The following is a 19,083-nucleotide window of genomic DNA, read 5'->3' on the forward strand; positions in this document are numbered from 1 at the left end:
GTCTATGAATAATCCCAGCTTTGGAATTAAAAATACAACCAGCACTCAGCAAAGTTACATTTTTCCCTGAATCCTGGACTTCATGCAACGTAAAATGGTCTGCCTCCAGTGTTTGATATTATTTCAATGTTGAAAGCTTTGCTTAAGCACTTGTAGGGGGCACGGTTGGGTTGTATAGTTCTAGCAGCCTAAAGATGGACGTCTAGCACAGGGAGATTGCAGGGAAGACTGCATGCCTTCCAACTCTCCTGCTTTGCGCAGGGCAGTCCTGATTTTGACCACTGTCCCACCAAGCTCTACCTCTTATCTGCGTCCGATTTCATTCTCAGGTCTCCCAAGCTTCACCCCCCTGCTGTCCCAGGAGGTGTGAGACTGTCGGAACGCGCATGCTCATACACCCCACCTAGAAGCCATCGGAAGTTTAGATGTAATGTAAGGAAGTTTTATTTTACTGAAAGGGTGGTAGGAAACAGGAACAGTCTCCCATCAAAGGTGGTAGAGGCTAATACAGCGAAGGAATTTAAACAAAAAATGTGATAGACATAAATCTATCCTGAATCTAAGACAAGACCAAGGACTTATTAAAGTCTGAGTCTCTACATCAGGAAAAACGGGCAGATTAGACGGGCTGAATCTGCAGTCAATTTCTATTTCTACAATTCTGTTCTTCAGATAAACTGTTCTGTGGAGTGGATTTTCTGCACCCACGGGAACCTGCTAGTTCATCAAATTAGGATATTCTATAACGTTATGTTGTTCTCTGGCGGTTGAAAGAGTTAAACATGTGGCCCTCGTCACTTTGTAGCTTCCCGGGCGTCTTGAGAGTGGAGCGTAGAGGAGATGTGAATTGTGAGTTGTCGGGGCCGGCACATACTGGCCACAGGCGGAGCTCTGCTGACACGTCAGAAAAGACACACTTGTAAACACAGCACTTCTATCAGGAAAAAGGAAGACAGAGTTCAAACTTCAAACGCAGCAGGACTTGCTCTGAGCCTCACGCTTGGTATGTAACATATTTTCCGTGTTTGTTTTTTTCTGTGACTTTTTCAATGGTGAAAATGTCTGCCGGCCGTCGCTAACTACTTCGCCGGCTTAGGGGAGGGGGGGAGTATTACTTTAATGAGTTAAAAGTTTCAAGTTTCTTCCAAAACGAGGAAGCGAAACGTAGAAAAATACCTTTTTTCCTTTATTTTTATTAGTGAAATAAAAACACGATGTTCCCGGTGTAATGCCAGAGACGTAGAGCATCCAAGTAAAGTACTGAATCGAAACATTTTTCAAGCTACTGGTAACTGCGCTCTAATTACCGCTTTCCTGTTACATTTCACATAGAATACAATGTTTGTTACGAATGATATCACGTAACTAATCTCGCTGGTCTAGATAAAAATAAATAAAGTATATTGTTCCCAGACAGATATCCATTCAAAGTCTGCCAGCCAAAGGGTTTATGAGAGTGTTGGGAGTTGCCTCTTAACTAGAATCGCTCTATATAGTAAGCTTGTCGTACCCTTTGATCGTACCGACTGTAAGAAGCGCTGAGTAAATTGTTGCCTAAAGCTGATATCTATTAACTATTTTTTTTAAAAAACTAGAGAAAACCTTATAATCCCTTCCCGTTGTAAAAAAACAAAACAAAAAAAAAAACAGCTACTTTGGTTTGTACTGCAGAGTTTTACTATTTGCCGCCAACAACAGTATTTCACAACCGGTTGTGAGTATCCCCATGGTGTAGATGTTTACTTTTTCCAATGCTGTAGGGAGACCTATTGGGACTGAAGTCACTCAGCTGCTGCAGAAACTCTTGGCATTAAAGTTCTTGTCCTCCTGCTTTCCCATTCTAACGGGATCGCTTTCTTCCTTTAAAGGGCCCCTTCACGCAGCACATACGCCGCTGTATGCAATAAGGCACTCCTCTCTTGCCCACATTGTGGATAAGGATGTGTATTTGTTAACGGGGACCTTGCTTCCTCTTGCACTTTAGCAGGAAATGTATATATCCTTTGGATATATTTCGCCATTTAGTCTTTAGTACACGGCTCAATCTATGATGTAATGTTGAAATTAATATTGCATGGGAGGTGATTAAGCGGCTGCTAAGCCCCCACCTCAATGGATGATAGAAGTTGAGATACAGATTGCTCATTAAATAAATAAAATATATTATATCGCCCAGTTTGTATGTTTATCTTTCACCAATTGTGTAACGGGTAAGACCCCTAAATCTGTTCGCTTAGGGTCTCCGAGAACCTAGAGCTGCGCCGGCATAATCCGTCACTAAAATGTGCATTCTCCTAGGTTAATTATGGTGCACATCTGTGACATCTGGAAAACTATGGATTCCTTTGCAAACCACTGTTAAAGGGACAGTTTAATGTTGTAAGGAGTCATTTACTTTAATATGCCTTATTGAAATAATTTAATGAAAAATCACTTGCCTTAGCTTGAGACGGGGGGCACCGTGTCCGTGAAGTGGACCTCCCAGCTCCTTTATGCATTGGAGTGCGTTTGATGGATGGAGGGTCCCCTTAATGTGGAAGCAGCCATCAAACTGCAGTCTGAAGGTCCATGGAGAGGGCAAGCCACGGCCCACCGCACTGTACATTTTATTCCCCCCCACACACATATGTTGAATTGTATTATAAATATCCGGCGTATGTGAGATGTGTGGGATTAGGAAGAAATGAGCATACTAGAAGCACAATCACTGGGTTTTACTGTTCCAGGAGGGCCAGCGGAGATTAGTGACGTCTCCAGAGCCCACAAGGATGGTCCACCTCGCCTCAGAGTACACTCAGTTCATTAAAACTTTTATTTGATTTACTGTTTTCTTTCCCAAGAGGTTTAGCTGCAGCTGTACGTTTTTACAACGCTGTCCCTTATTGAAGACAAACTGTGTTCTATGCACATCCAAGATGCCATTAACTACAATCCAATGTCAACATTAGGAAGTCTCTTGCATTTCAGTAGCAAGTTGGGGCCAAAAAGAACAGCTGCCCTGGGTCCAGTCATTCCTGGGGTACCCAAAGCAGCTGCCCCTTGAGCCCAGGGGTTTAGCAAGTCGTGCGTTACCGCAGTTTATAGTCTCTGTCACCCTGCCAGCTCTCACCAGAGGTGGACTAGAATGGAGGAGGCCCCAAGTAAAGGGCCACCTCTGTTTCACTACCCCTCGTGAAGGGCACCGGCTACTGTGAGTGTGAGTGCGAGTGCATGCTAGGAAGTACGGTGGGGCAATTGATATTAAAGGTGGCCCTGTAGCAAGTATACACTCTCAACCCTCAGCTATCCTTGCAGACTTCGGCTGTAGCGCTGAGGTTGCAGCAATTGGTAGCCTTCTCTAATGGTCCTCTAAGGTTCAGCACCTGCGCATTTTACTACTTTGGCCTGTGTTGAGGATAAATTGAGTTCTGTGCAGATCCAAGCTGCGAATTAACGACAATCCAACGTCAGCATTAGGAAACCTCTTGCATTTTAGTACCAACTATACTTCAACCACCCTCAGCCATCCTTGCAGTGCACCGCTATGGTGCTGAGATTGCCCGTCCTTCCTAGCTGCAATTAGTAGTCTTTTTCTTAACAGCCCCAGTGCGGAGGGGATGTGTGTGTCTCTGCAGTGACTCAATTGCAAGGTGATTCATTTTCATAGCAAGTCATATGGCTGTGTTTCAGTATTTGTTTAATAAAAATAAATTTTATTTTAGAAAAACACGTGTGGCACTCTGCCCTACAAAATGCAGCATCTCAGTAATAACACTGAGTAACACTAGATTGCTTCATTAACCTCCTAAGGACTAGCGCTGTTTGTCTTCCTTCAACCCTTTGCGTGCTTAACACAAGCAGGGGTTTATTAATTTTAAACTACGGTATACTTACACAAATTTTTCATTAGAAATAAAACATTTTAAAAACTGGAAAAATATAAAAAAATTTGGGTTTGTATTTTTTCCACCGCTAAAAAGAAACGCAGTTTATGTTTAGCAGCCTCACCAGAGTAGCGTACTACTCCACATGCGTAGTAAATAGGTTTACGAGAGCCAAAACACACCCTTACCCTATTTGTTTTTAATTATTTTTAATGCCTTTGGGTTGGTTGGTGACAATTTTTTTTTTTGTGTGTATATTCCTACAGGGTGATATGGGGCCAATTTGCATGATTTTAGCACTCACGTCCATAGAGCAACACAACAAGTCTAGAAATCCTGAAGGGGTTTTTGTAAATTTAGGGTACCCCTTATGTCTTGGTGACATCAAATAATAATAAAAAGATATATATAAATATATATATTTTTTAGTGTACATTTTTTGAAGAGGTAATAACTGTTCTTCACTCTGATTACACTCCTTTCCCAATCACAGTATATGTAATGGGACGCGAGTCTGCACACTCCATGCAAAGTATCTGCTACTCTACCCAATACTCGGAGCCAGTGATGGTGGCCTTTGCTGCTAGAGGGGAGAACAGGCAGCCCTCTCTCCATGAGGCACCCATGATGTATCTAGTAGGTAGCACCCATGATGCACCTGGTGTGGCATTTGTCCTCAAGATGTTAGTGAACAAGAAATAGTGACGGTTGCCAGTTCTTTTTTCAATACATAGAAGAGCATTAGCATCCATGGCATATTCCTGTAGTCCATATTTCTAAAAAGGAGGATTGGAGCAACGTTCCAAATACAGAACACTCTGCTCATCATTATATTTAGCTGCTGTATGTAGGACCCACGTGTTTTTATTTTGTTTAACATTTTCTATATGCCATCAAGCAAAGCTGTTTAGCAGTTACGTTCTTATCATCGCATCCATTGTGTTTTCAATTCTGTTATTCAGCACAGTGCTAGATGGAACAATTTTTACAGCCTTTTATTAAATACTCAAAATCAAATGACACACTAGTAATGATCAGAATATATATTTCAATCCATTCCATCAGAAGCATACTTTGCGCACACATATATACACACACTCACACGCCTTCTTTATGGAGAAGCTCATCTTGTGCACAACACTGAACCATGTCTATAAAGTGTTTACACCAGCATTGTGAGTACAGGAGACTGCAAGGATGCAAAACTGCTGCCAGTGTGAAGTGACCGTTACACACATCAAAGAATGATTGTGACATACCAGAGTCCAACAAAAAGCTCTAGATCTTCTATGAAGCTGCAACAATAAGTGTTACTTGCCGTAAAGCCCTGCCATCTTACCGTAGGCATTCTAGCTTGGTTGGTCGCTTATTGGCTGAACGATCTGATCGTTCCTGAGAATTCCAACCATTCCGATTTGTTTGTAACTGTCAGAGCAGGTCAACATTGTATGTATTGGCCATGCACGATGCACATTCTGAGTTAACAGTGGTATTGTGTGTGTGCAATGTGGCAAAAACAGAAGGATTATATGGGTGGAGTGTACCATGACCCTAGTAAGAACAGTTTATTCAGTCTCCTTTCAGCCCAAAGTTTGATGGACACCAATAGCATCATCACTGGCAGTTGCCAAATTCACGTATTATTCCCCTACAGATGTTTAATTTTATGTTTTATGAACAAAATCTTTGCAGCTGGCCTCAAATTTGTCAGCAATCTAAGTGGGTTAATCTGTCATTGTTTCCAAGTAGAGGCTACCGCTCCTAATAGGATTTCACTTCTCTGGGAATTATTGGGGAACTGGGTTCTTCTCAGTAGACCCTTTTTTTTTTATGCTTCGTCATACTTTTTCTCCCCTTTTTATTCAAACCGCAACAGCACAGCAAACAAAAGTACATGTATCCATATATATAAATGCCTACACAGTGTTTCCAATGTATCTTTTAAAACTGCAGTAATTATGTTCCAAATCAAGATACCCATATTCCCAATGACTGTCCCTTTTTGGTCCCACTTTAGGTTCCTGATGACCCTCTTTTCTAGGCGCTCAGAGCATTCGCTAGGTGTGAGTGTGTTACAGTGTTATACGGCCCTAAAAGCACTAACAATGAGCATATCAAAGCGTGAAACATGTCAAAATGTGCTAGTTGCATTACACCAACTATTAATAGGTCACAAAGCAACATAAAACAATTTTGTAAAGATATACCCTCAACTATACTATCAGACATGAGATTTTGAGCGGTATCGCCCTATGAACACTACAAATATGTATGATATTTGCATTAACTATAGCTTGGTAACCCACCAACTCCGTTAGTATATGATGTATAGAGCTGTACGTTTTCTCTGTATGACATGCCTCAAAGACCTAGCTAGCCCTAGATCCTGCATGCAGTTGCGTGCTGAATTAGGAGAGAACCTGGTTAGCGGCTCTCCCTGCCGGCTCAAGGATCAAGAAAAGGTTTAAAGGTGTTGTTCGACGGAACAGGTCAAGAGACCTCATTAGAATATAATTGGTTTCCTTGGAGCAAGCTAGTCATCCATGAAGGAGCAGTTTAAGCATAACTGTACTGGTGCTTCATAGTTACTGTACAAACAAACCACAAAGCAAATGTGTGATTCAACAGATGGGGATAAAGGAGTGTTTGAATAACCAAATGTATGTCCTTATTGAATTATAATGCATTTAATATAAAGTGCGGTATAAAGTAAAGAGTTGGTGTTCCAGGTTTTTTATGTATCCCTTACATACGGTTTGTGAGGGTGAGAGGAGTGTGATGGTTGTAGATAGGGTTAGTAGATGTAGTTCTTGCTCTTCCTGGGAAGTGTTGGCATGGAGTTGGGTGGATGGTGCATTGGGGTACATCGTTTTAGCTTACTTTCCAATAGTAGTGTCCCAGAATGTGTGGGTACTGCTTTGCAGCATGTGAAATATCTTACTGGGCCTTCCCTTTGTGATTGAGGATTATTTACTAAAGCTGGGGCTTGAAGGACTTGTCGAATTCCTGGTTAACGGTGGACATGGACGGCTACGTGTTGTGCAGATATCTTGCACATGTTGGCAGTAGCTTTTTAGACATGATTACGCAAAAGATGCTGCATCTGATGTGGCTTGTCTGTACTTGGGCATCTTATTTAATCCCTCTTTTCCTGACCCAGTGCCTACTCAGACTTGTTTCTGCTATCGATTCTCCGGCATCCAGACCCGCCTTGTCTTTAGCTGGCAGCCACCCCTCTCCTGCTTGACCACGCTTTTGCCTGGTCCCTTGTCTGTGGCTTGTGCATGGTTATTCTTTACGAATTTCCAGTTTTATCATTTACCATTCTTAATGGTGGTGCTGAATGGAGGAAAGTATGTTATCAGCACAACTCATCTCCTGCACTGCATTTAGCTGGGGGGTGGGGAGAGGTACACATGCGTATGGGGGATTCTGTAGAATCCCGCCATGCATTGTACTATATATTTAAATGGACATTTGGCCTCCAGATCTTCAACTGGACTACAGTGCCCAATGACCCAATCAGAAGTATTTTACGGTTATTATCCTAAAAATGTTATATATTCATCTGACATCATAAATATATATATATATATAATATAAAAACAGTTTTCTCAATAACTTGGCTCATAGCAAGTCATATGGCAGGCATGCTACTTGTTACCAGCTAAATTGAATTAAGCAAAGCATTATGGCAATTTATTTTGATTAAAAACAGAATCCATACTCTTCCTTTTGGGTACGCCACGGATTAGTAGTATGAATTACAAAAGAATATGAAAACGGGAGCGTAAAAAGAAAAATGCTTTTTTTCTGGAAACAAAGCACAGTGCTGGTCTCTTAGAGGACACAATCATGTCTCTGTCCTCCGATTAATGTTGAATAATTTGTAGATTCCTGGCAATAACAGGCTAAAATGTGCTCCATAGAAAGTCTTTGTTTTCCAATAAATTAGTGCCCATTCCCATTCTTTTAACAAAGCAGAGTGTAGCGATCCAAACCAGAACAAACGCTTTCTAGCTCCTTACAGAAAATAATTCTTGTAGATTTTCACCTTTAAAACCAATCATTTATTTTATGCAACCCCCCCCCGATGTGTTAAATTTATGCCCACATTTTTATATTTAACAGATTATTGGCAATTTCACGGTGTGTCACATGCGAATGTTTAAGTGTGTGTTTCTATCCTTTCGGAATAGTCAAGCTCTACAAGTCATTGAGTGACCATCCTTAACGGCTTCCACCATTCATTTCTCATGCCGTCATGAACATAGTGAACTTTAAACCTTTTAAGACGGCATATGTTAGATGTTTACATGTTTTTTTTTACAACATATGGTATGTTGTAGAAAATAACAGGAGAAAAACGCTGTTGGTTCCTGGAGCTCACACACAAGATAGTCCCTGGGAACCCTTCATAGGAAGTCCTAGAAGACACTAAATGCAGAGAGAGTGCTGCTGATTATTCTAGGAAGTCCTAGAAGACACTAAATGCAGAGAGAGTGCTGCTGATTATTCTAGGAAGTCCTAGAAGACACTAAACGCAGAGAGAGTGCTGCTGATCGGTCAGTGACCATAAAAAAAAAAAGTGTAATTCTTCTGGACCCCCCCCTATTGCGAATCTATAGTGTATTTATGGCATCAAACCCTCTCGTATATGGGCCTGCACTGCCTTATATTGTGTGTTTGTCACCTACGTGGTCTGTGAAACCTATGTGTATGTACAGCTGCATACATATGATACATTTACTAGGGGGTGCTTTCTGTTTGTCAGTCAGTGTAGTTGTCATGGCGATACTTATTTTAACATTTATGTCATGGAAGCCAAGGTTTGTGGCAGACTGTGTCCCAGCCGCTTGGTTAAGACGCCCAGCCTTTTAGTCCTCGTTTATTTCAGGGGATCAGCGTTGTGTCCTTGATGTGGTGTGTGAGCTTCTGTGCGTTGGCCAAAATACAGTACTAGAGCCTTATGTTTTAAAGTACATATTTGCAGGTTGGGATTTGAGCGCTGGTAATTTGTTCTTTAATGACACGTTATTTTAAACGTATTGCCGTAGAACGCTATTCTTGCTATTGCACTAAAGATAAATCTTGTCTTTAATCAAAGTGTTATGAAATAAAAAGTGATATTTTAACTAAACAAACCATTGGGCTAAAACACTAGATTACTTCTGCTTGGGTAAATCCCATTTCAGGCCGCCTGATTTACTTTCGGATTCACATTCACAAAGAGTTTATTCACGGTAAATAGCAAGCTGGAGAAGTTCTGTCCCTTCCCATCGGATGATCTTTAATTGAGCAGTACACCCGTCGCCAAACATCTCCCGGACTCCGCGGTCATCGCATTTAAAGCTCAAAGTAATCACTTCTAATTAATTGATATTTTTCATCTTAAAATAATTAACACACAGCGGTATTTTTTTGTATGAGCCACCTATTGATGTTTTTGATGGTTTGGCGGGTGTGCTTTAACACCTTGTAGATGCGAGGAATGCAAGGGAACCACAGATGAACCTCCTATGAAGTCGTTCAGTTGATTATTGACCGTATTCCAATACTATCACAGTATGTACAGCTGCTGATGTTATTGCTGGGTTTCTTTATTTTCCGATAAGCATTGGAGGTGGGGGCAACACATTTATCTTGCACTGAGGTTTGTATGTTCCATTTGATGTTGGCTAGGAACCTACTGGCTGGGCTTGCATCTTATGTATAACTTTGCTGCTCTGTTAACTGGGATTACTGGGTGGGCATAGCCTTTACCAACTGGTTCCAAAAGCTAGTATTGGGCAAACAGCGGCACAAAAATTCAGACGTTTGGATGAGATGCCTATGGAATAAAATGCACAATCTTATTGAAAGAAGAAGGCACAAACGTCTCATTCTGTTAATACGTTTTAGCATTTGGGTTTAGTATCCGTGTCTAACGCTATCAGAGCTTAAGCCATAGCAAAACAAAGATCATTAACTTATCCAAGTAAAGACGGCTTAACATTCCCCCTGATATTGTCATTCCAAAATCGGATTACAGTATGTTTCAATTAAAGTTGCTTTTAACAAAACAAGGAACGCAAATGGATTTTGTAAAGCTTAACTAAATAAATCATTGGTCTGTATTATAGTTTATAGTATGAAAAATAGTAATTACTAGACTTGTGCATTCGTCTTCGGGCGAACATGAAAACGAGCACGAAGAGGCCGTTTTTTTGTTCGTTCCGAAGGAACGTAGAACAGAATACAGTGCCGGCAAACCGTAGGCGAAGACGAAGACTCACAATCACGAAGAATCGAAGATTCTTCGTGATCGTCTTCGTTTTTGCCGCGCAACCGCCAAAATTTCAAACAGGAGTGAGCTGATCCTCGTCTGTCCAATCAGCTCACTCTTGTGACGTAACGCTAAGGGTCTCGTCCAATGCCTGTGCTGCTGTTTTTTGAATTCTGAAGGCGCCTTTATAAGACCAGAGCTTGCCTGAGAGATCCATTCATTTTTCGCTGTGACTGCTTTGGCAACACTGCTGTGCTGCATCCGAGCGTTACAGAGAGAGATTGTTCTGTTCTGTGTGAGACTGGTAAGCCTTAGCCTGCCATTTCTCACTGTGTACTTCATCCTCACTTCAGTGCTACTTAATTAATATATTTAATAATAATAATTTGATTAATTTAATTTTTTTAAAATTAATTTGTCATCAACTTTAGTGTAAGTGCTGTTGAGTTGACAGTGCACCCAGTGCCTCAGTGGCACTGGGGTGCCCTTGCCCTGGGCTGGCACTAGTGCCTATTGCCTGTCCTGCTTAAATAAATTAAATAGAATTTATAAATTACAATTTAATAGAATCTATAATTTAATAGTTCATTATAATATTATATATATATATATATTTGTCAGTCATATATATATATATACTATAGTATACTAGTGTAGAGTGTACTGTAGACATTCATCTACTAGTGTCTAATTTAAAATCAGTAATATTAATTAATATAATTAATAATTGAATTCATTATAAAATATATATATTTGTCAGTTATAGTTAGTAATAGTATACTAGTGTAGAGTGTACTGTAGACATTCAGAACATCTACTAGTGTCTAATCTAAAATCAGTAATATCAATAATTCTCTAATTCTTTCTTATCTTAATAGTTAATTAAATTAGCTATAAATAAAAGTAATAATATTAATTAATTACTACTAGCGTATAGTTCAGCTAATCTTATTAGTACTGGTGCTGCAGCTCTATAGTTTGTGCTTTGTTTTAGCAACAGTAAGAGACCAAGTCAATTTTTCTTAATTAATCTTTCATTTTATTTCATTTGTTTTGCTCACCTCAGTCCATCAGTGAAGTGAACTTGTTGGGCTAGTGAGTGCAGCCGCATAAGTGCTGTGTTTTTTTTTGATCAGCAAGCAGTGACGTTAACTGTTTTGCAAAGATTTTCTCATTTATTTTACATTTTATTTCAATTTTATTAAAAGTACCCTTAGTGTTTTGCTCACCTCAGTCCATCAGTGAAGTGAACTTGTTGGGCTAGTGAGTGCAGCAAGCAGTGAAGATAACTGTTTTGCTGTGACATTTTATTTTATTTCTAATTCTTTTCAAGAAAAATTGACTGTGACGAGCTGTACTAAGCAAAGCTTCAAGCTACTAGCTGTAGTACTAAAATAATTCTAATCTTCTTTAATCTTAATCTATAATATATTATAAATAATAATATTCTAATTCATAATCTATAATATAAGTAATTCTAATTCTAAATTCTAATTCATAATCTATATTCTTCTATCTATAATACATAATATATAAGTAAATTAGTTCTAATCTATTAATATTATATAACTTAATATTAATTAATAAATCATATACTGAATCTGATTTAACCTCACTTTAGCTTAGTGGGTTTGAGAGCGTCTGCCTAGAGGTAGACTTATAGTAAGGAAATATAGCTTTAGGCTAGCATAGTAGTAGGCTAAGCTCTTAGGCCCGTGTAAATTCAAATTAAAAATAAAATACTGCTAGTTATTAAATAGTTAATCTTGAGTTAATAATTTAAATAACTTTAGGATTTTGGCAGATTGCACACAGCACAGTGCAGTAGTGCATAGTTTTACTTTTTAAGCAGTAGCACTGAAGAGAACTTCCTCTAATTTTTTTGTCTTTAATTCGTTTTTCCTTTTTTTTATTTTTATTTTTTTATTTTTTTTTTATAGTTTTTTAAACACTACACTACACTACACTACACTACACTACACTACACTACACACACAACACAAAATTTGAAATGGATCCTCCTTTTGGGACTAAGGAGGGACAAGCTCCATCTACCACCACCACCACCACCACCAGCACCACCACCAGCACCACCACCAGTTCTAAGATGCAGCCTTTGCGTCAGTCTAGTCGGCCAAGTAGGCCAAGCTCTCGCTTATCATTTGGGGAAGCATTGCTTGAAGGATCATCAAGTAAAGGAAAGGCACCAAAAGCAGGCAGTAGTAGTGCGGCTAGGCCCACAAGCTCTATGGTTTTTTACGGAAAGCCTAAAGCACCAGAAGCACGTTCAAAGTTAAAGGGTAGCACAAGTAGTACCAGCCCAGTGACTAAAAAGAAGTGCCTTTTGCCCCAAGCAGCATCTTCCCCATCCACCAGCAGCATGCAAGGTACCAAGCAGAGCCAAATTAGCAGCAAGACTCAGAGGGGTCCCAAACCAAAGCGATCTCATTCCTTTGTAGGGAAAACCACCACCACCACCCCCACCTCTACCGCCTCTACCACCACTAGTGCTGCGCCTACTGTTCCCACTGGTACCGCCACGCCATGTCCTCCTAGTACCTCTAGCAAGCCACCAAGTCCTTACAAAATTTTTGTAAAGACAGTTAGAGAGAGGGCTACACATAGTGGAACTCCACCTAGCGAGGTAGCAGAGGAGCCTGAGACTGAGAGGCCAAGTGCAGAGTCTATTCTTCCTGCTCGCACTACTACTAGTCACGAGTCTCACGACGATATCAGTCTTAGCTCCAGCCTAGCAGGAATTCCATTCGATCTGGCTAATGAAGAGCTAGACTATGAGCCAGAGGAAGTAGAGGAGATGAGTGGTCAGGAATCAGATTCCTCAGGGAGCAGTGTCCAAATGACTAGTGCACAATTTTCCCCTGAGCCTCCACCTTCTCCGCTACGATCATCACCATCACCACCACCAGCAGCAGCAGCAAAACCTAGCAAATCTAAAGCAATTAGCAGTCCCACTATGGCCAGTACTGTTACCACCAGTCCCACCACCACTAGTTCTGCCTCTGTTCATCCACCCCGAGCAGTAAGAGCAGCACCCAAGGCACACTCCAAGGCTATGCGCGCCCCAATTTGGGAGCACTTTGAAAATGTTGAAGAAGGGCGCTATGGAAAGTGCAAACATTGTGGGAAGCTAATAAGCAGAGGGAAAGTGTCTGGCCATTTTACCAGTGCTAGCATGAAGCATCACCTCAGCACTCAACACAACGCTGTGCTATTGGGGAAAGATGCAGAGGTAAAACTTAGTGCAGGCAGCATAGCTGGTGGCCGTGGAAAAACCCCAACAGCTTCTTCTTCTGAGCCAATAGCAGCAGCAGCAGCAGCAGCAGCAGCAGCAACTAGTGCTGGCAGCCAGAGACCAAGGCAGGTTGGAGCACTGCATGCCCAGCCCACCCTGGAAGAATTTGGGGCATTCCACTCCAAGAGAACGATGCCCAAACAGCAGGCCAATAAAGTAACGCGACTTATTGGTCAGTTCATTGCTGTTGGAGGGGCATCCTTCTCCATGATTGAAGGGGAGCCTTTCAAACAATTGATGGCGGCTGTGGCTCCACAATACACAGTTCCGTCACGTTCCACTTTCAGCAGGAACATTGTCCCCTCGCTGTATCGGTCCTGTGTTGCAGCAGTGAAAGAGGAGCTTTCCAAGGCTGCTGGTCAGTGTGTTCATTTCACTACAGATTTGTGGAGTGCACCTAGCGCCCAGCATGCCTTTCTTTCTTTGACAGCACACTGGTGGCAGCCCGGTGTGTCTAAGGAAGTTGCTGCAGCAGGCTACCGATCATTCCTTCTCCATGCAGAAGTGATGGATGAAAAGCACACTTCCCAAAATATTCTGCATGCGATTAGGAAAATGTTTAGCCTTTGGGTGGGAGCAGAGGCGGGCACCAATGTTGAAGTTGGTTTTGTGGTAACTGACGGAGGTGCCAATATGGTGAAAGCGCTGCGAGATGGTCATATTGTTGGTGTGCGCTGTGCAGCCCACATCATCCATCTTGTAGTGAAGGCAGCAATGTCAGAAGGAACTAATGTGGCAGCAGTAGTTCTGTCCCGCTGCAGAAAGATCGCTGGGCACTTTCACCATAGTGTTAAGGCTAGCCAACTTTTGAGGGAAGAGCAAGAGAGGTCAGGTCTTCCCGTACACTGCCTACGTCAGGATGTCAGTACACGGTGGAACTCCACGTTAGACATGCTAGAGAGGATTTTGGAGCAGCAGAGGGCAATCCATAATCTTGCCTCAGAGCACAATATAGGGATTACCTCTCCATTGAATAGGGAGGATTGGACAGTGATCGCCCAGCTAGTGGCAGTCCTTAAACCATTCAGGGATGCCACAGAAAATTTAAGCTCAAACACTGCCAGTCTGGCCCAGGTAATCCCAGTGTTCTCCCATCTAGGCAGCAAGATGGATGTGTTCCTTGGAAACCGTGAGGCTGTTCAAGGTGGCACTCTACATCCTGACGTAGCAGCCATAGTCAGGAAGCTGAAGGATCTGCTAAAAGTACACCTTCGCAAGCGAATGGAAGAGAGTCCCGAAATGATGCTAGCGTGCCTTTGTGATCCAAGAATTAAGGGAAAGCTAGCTTTGAAATTCAATGTTCTCAGTAGCTACCGGGAGCAATTGGTCAACAAGGTGCGTGACTGGCAGCGTAAAATGGGAATGCTGTCCGAGGAGGGTGAGGTGCAGGAGGAGGAAGAGATGATGTGGTCTGCTACCCCTAGCAGCAGCATCAGCAGCAGTGCCACAAGCAGCACAACACAGCTGAGTGGAGCAGCTGCGTTTTGGGAAGAGGCACTTGGCAGTATAGTTGGACCATCTGACAGAGCTAGCAGCAGAAAGGAGAGTAGTGCTGCTGAAATGGTCAAACTTTACCTCTGTGAAGTTCCTTCTGCTCCTAATGTTGATCCTCTTAGCTACTGGGATGAAAAGAAGAGTGTGTGGCCTGCACTCTCATGGGTTGCGCAGCAGCTTCTATCATGTCCGCCAACCACTGTTCAAAGTGAGCGCGTGTTTTCTATGACTGGAAACATACTGAGTCCACAGCGCTCACGCATGGCACCTCATCTCATGGAGCAGATTGCCTTTCTTAAATTCAATCTGCCCAAATTGGGTTACCCAGCTCTTAGCTTGGAAAGTTAAATTTTTTCTCTCTAATGTTTAAGGTAGTTTCTCCCCCTGGTTGCACTTGCTGCGGTGTGGCAATGCCTGCTACCTCCGCTGGTGTAGCCAATTTACGCTAGGGCCTAGTGTCTGAGCTCTGTAAGTCCGCTCCCAAACGCCTAGGACTGACAGTCTTTGGATGCTTTGCCCTGGGGTGAAACAGGTGAGTGGGTCGTCAATTGCCCACTCATTCACCTTTTTCCGTTTCCAACGCTGCTGCTGGTGGTGGTGCCAGTATCTTTTGCCAGTTCGCTTCCTGGCTGAAATCATGCCTCAGATGTCCCTAATGGAAAGGGTAGTTTCTCCCCCCTGGTTGCACTTGCTGCGGTGTGGCAACGCCTGCTACCTCCGCCGGTGTAGCTAGCTTATGCTAGGGCCTTGTGTCTGAGTTCTGTAGGTCTGCTCCCAAACGCCAAGGACTGACAGTGCTTGGATGCTTTGCCCTGGGGTGAAACAGGTGAGCGGGTCGTCAATTGCCCACTCATTCGCCTTTCCCAATTCTGCTGCTGCTGGTGGTGGTGCCAGTGTCTCTCTTCAATGCCAGTTCGCTTCCTGGCTAGTGTCATGCCTCGAATGTCCCTGATGGTGAGGGTAGTTTCTCCCCCCTGGTTGCACTTGCTGCGGTGTGGCAACGCCTGCTACCTCCGCCAATGTAGCCAGCTTACGCTAGGGCCTTGTGTCTGAGCTCTGGAAGTCCGCTCCCAAACGCCAAGGACTGACAGTGTTTGGATGCTTTGCCCTGGGGTGAAACAGGTGAGCGGGTCGTCAATTGCCCACTCATTCGCCTTTCCCAATTCTGCTGCTGCTGGTGGTGGTGCCAGTGTCTCTCTTCAATGCCAGTTCGCTTCCTGGCTAGTGTCATGCCTCGAATGTCCCTGATGGTGAGGGTAGTTTCTCCCCCCTGGTTGCACTTGCTGCGGTGTGGCAACGCCTGCTACCTCCGCCAATGTAGCCAGCTTACGCTAGGGCCTTGTGTCTGAGCTCTGGAAGTCCGCTCCCAAACGCCAAGGACTGACAGTGTTTGGATGCTTTGCCCTGGGGTGAAACAGGTGAGCGGGTCGTCAATTGCCCACTCATTCGCCTTTCCCAATTCTGCTGCTGCTGGTGGTGGTGCCAGTGTCTCTCTTCAATGCCAGTTCGCTTCCTGGCTAGTGTCATGCCTCGAATGTCCCTGATGGTGAGGGTAGTTTCTCCCCCCTGGTTGCACTTGCTGCGGTGTGGCAACGCCTGCTACCTCCGCCAATGTAGCCAGCTTACGCTAGGGCCTTGTGTCTGAGCTCTGGAAGTCCGCTCCCAAACGCCAAGGACTGACAGTGTTTGGATGCTTTGCCCTGGGGTGAAACAGGTGAGCGGGTCGTCAATTGCCCACTCATTCGCCTTTCCCAATTCTGCTGCTGCTGGTGGTGGTGCCAGTGTCTCTCTTCAATGCCAGTTCGCTTCCTGGCTAGTGTCATGCCTCGAATGTCCCTGATGGTGAGGGTAGTTTCTCCCCCCTGGTTGCACTTGCTGCGGTGTGGCAACGCCTGCTACCTCCGCCAATGTAGCCAGCTTACGCTAGGGCCTTGTGTCTGAGCTCTGGAAGTCCGCTCCCAAACGCCAAGGACTGACAGTGTTTGGATGCTTTGCCCTGGGGTGAAACAGGTGAGCGGGTCGTCAATTGCCCACTCATTCGCCTTTCCCAATTCTGCTGCTGCTGGTGGTGGTGCCAGTGTCTCTCTTCAATGCCAGTTCGCTTCCTGGCTAGTGTCATGCCTCGAATGTCCCTGATGGTGAGGGTAGTTTCTCCCCCCTGGTTGCACTTGCTGCGGTGTGGCAACGCCTGCTACCTCCGCCGGTGTAGCCAGCTTACGCTAGGGCCTTGTGTCTGAGCTCTGGAAGTCCGCTCCCAAACGCCAAGGACTGACAGTCTTTGGATGCTTTGCCCTGGGGTGAAACAGGTGAGCGGGTTGTCAATTGCCCACTCATTTGCCTTTTCCAATGCTGCTGCTGCTGCTGCTGCTGCTGCTGGTGGTGCCAGCATCTCTTCTCTGCCAGTTCGCTTCCTGGCTAGTGTCATGCCTTAATTGTCCCTTATGGTAAGGGCAGTTTCTCCCCCCTGGCTGCCTCTGTTTGCGGTGTGGCAACGCCTGCTACCTCCGCCGGAGTGGCCAGCTTACGCTAGGGCCTTGTGTCTGAGCTCTGGAAGTCCGCTCCCAAACGCCAAGGACTGACAGTGTTTGGATGCTTTGCCCTGGGGTGAAACAGGTGAGTGGGTCGCCAATTGCCCACTCATTCGCCTTTTCAATGCTGCTGCTGGTGGTGGTGCCAGCATCTCTTCTCTGCCAGTTCGCTTCCTGGCTAGAGTCATGCCCAAAATGTCCCTAGTGGTAAGGGCAGTTTCTCCCCTCTGGCTGCGTCTGTCTGCGGTGTGGCAACGCCTGCTACCTCCGCCGGAGTGGCCAGCTTACGCTAGGGCCTAGTGTCTGAGCTCTGGAAGTCTGCTGCCAAACGTCTAAGACTGACAGTGTTTGGGTGCTTTGCCCTGGGGTGAAACAGGTGAGTGGGTCGCCAATTGCCCACTCATTCGCCTTTCCCAATTCTGCTGCTGCTGCTGCTGCTGGTGGTGGTGCCAGTGTCTCTTCGATGCCAGTTCGCTTCCTGGCTAGTGTCATGAATCAAATGTCCCTAATGGTAAGGGCAGTTTCTCCCCCCTGGCTGCCTCTGTCTGCGGTGTGGCAACGCCTGCTACCTCCGCCGGAGTGGCCAGCTTACGCTAGGGCCTAGTGTCTGAGCTCTGGAAGTCTGCTGCCAAACGTCTAAGACTGACAGTGTTTGGGTGCTTTGCCCTGGGGTGAAACAGGTGAGTGGGTCGCCAATTGCCCACTCATTCGCCTTTCCCAATTCTGCTGCTGCTGCTGCTGCTGGTGGTGGTGCCAGTGTCTCTTCGATGCCAGTTCGCTTCCTGGCTAGTGTCATGAATCAAATGTCCCTAATGGTAAGGGCAGTTTCTCCCCCCTGGCTGCCTCTGTCTGCGGTGTGGCAACGCCTGCTACCTCCGCCGGAGTGGCCAGCTTACGCTAGGGCCTAGTGTCTGAGCTCTGGAAGTCTGCTGCCAAACGTCTAAGACTGACAGTGTTTGGGTGCTTTGCCCTGGGGTGAAACAGGTGAGTGGGTCGCCAATTGCCCACTCATTCGCCTTTCCCAATTCTGCTGCTGCTGCTGCTGCTGCTGCTGGTGGTGGTGCCAGTGTCTCTTCGATGCCAGTTCGCTTCCTGGCTAGTGTCATGAATCAAATGTCCCTAATGGTAAGGGCAGTTTCTCCCCCCTGGCTGCCTCTGTCTGCGGTGTGGCAACGCCTGCTACCTCCGCCGGAGTGGCCAGCTTACGCTAGGGCCTAGTGTCTGAGCTCTGGAAGTCTGCTGCCAAACGTCTAAGACTGACAGTGTTTGGGTGCTTTGCCCTGGGGTGAAACAGGTGAGTGGGTCGCCAATTGCCCACTCATTCGCCTTTCCAATTTTTCAATGCTGCTGGTGGTGGTGGTGGTGGTGGTGGTGCCAGCATCTCTTCTCTGCCAGTTCGCTTCCTGGCTAGAGTCATGCCCAAAATGTCCCTAATTGTAAGGGCAGTTTCTCCCCCCTGGCTGCCTCTGTCTGTGGTGTGGCAACGCCTGCTACCTCCGCCGGAGTGGCCAGCTTACGCTAGGGCCTTGTGTCTGAGCTCTGGAAGTCTGCTGCCAAACGTCTAAGACTGACAGTGTTTGGGTGCTTTGCCCTGGGGTGAAACAGGTGAGTGGGTCGCCA

General features: G+C 44.7%; 1 protein-coding gene across 2 annotated transcripts in view; it reads left to right on the forward strand.

The window, feature by feature from the left end:
• The first annotated feature begins 814 nt into the window (after positions 1–814).
• The window catches only part of SGK3 (serum/glucocorticoid regulated kinase family member 3), a 35,105-nt gene continuing 16,836 nt past the window's right edge, over positions 815–19,083 (forward strand). The window contains exons 1-2 of one of the 2 annotated variants that reach the window (XM_053466961.1): positions 815–1,003; positions 1,200–1,288. The gene's annotated coding sequence lies outside the window, so the exon portion shown is untranslated. The remainder of the gene's footprint in view (positions 1,004–1,199; positions 1,289–19,083) is intronic. The other variant, XM_053466960.1, reaches the window with a different exon arrangement.

Source organism: Spea bombifrons, chromosome 5, assembly GCF_027358695.1.
Source record: "Spea bombifrons isolate aSpeBom1 chromosome 5, aSpeBom1.2.pri, whole genome shotgun sequence".
NCBI lineage: Eukaryota > Metazoa > Chordata > Amphibia > Anura > Pelobatidae > Spea > Spea bombifrons.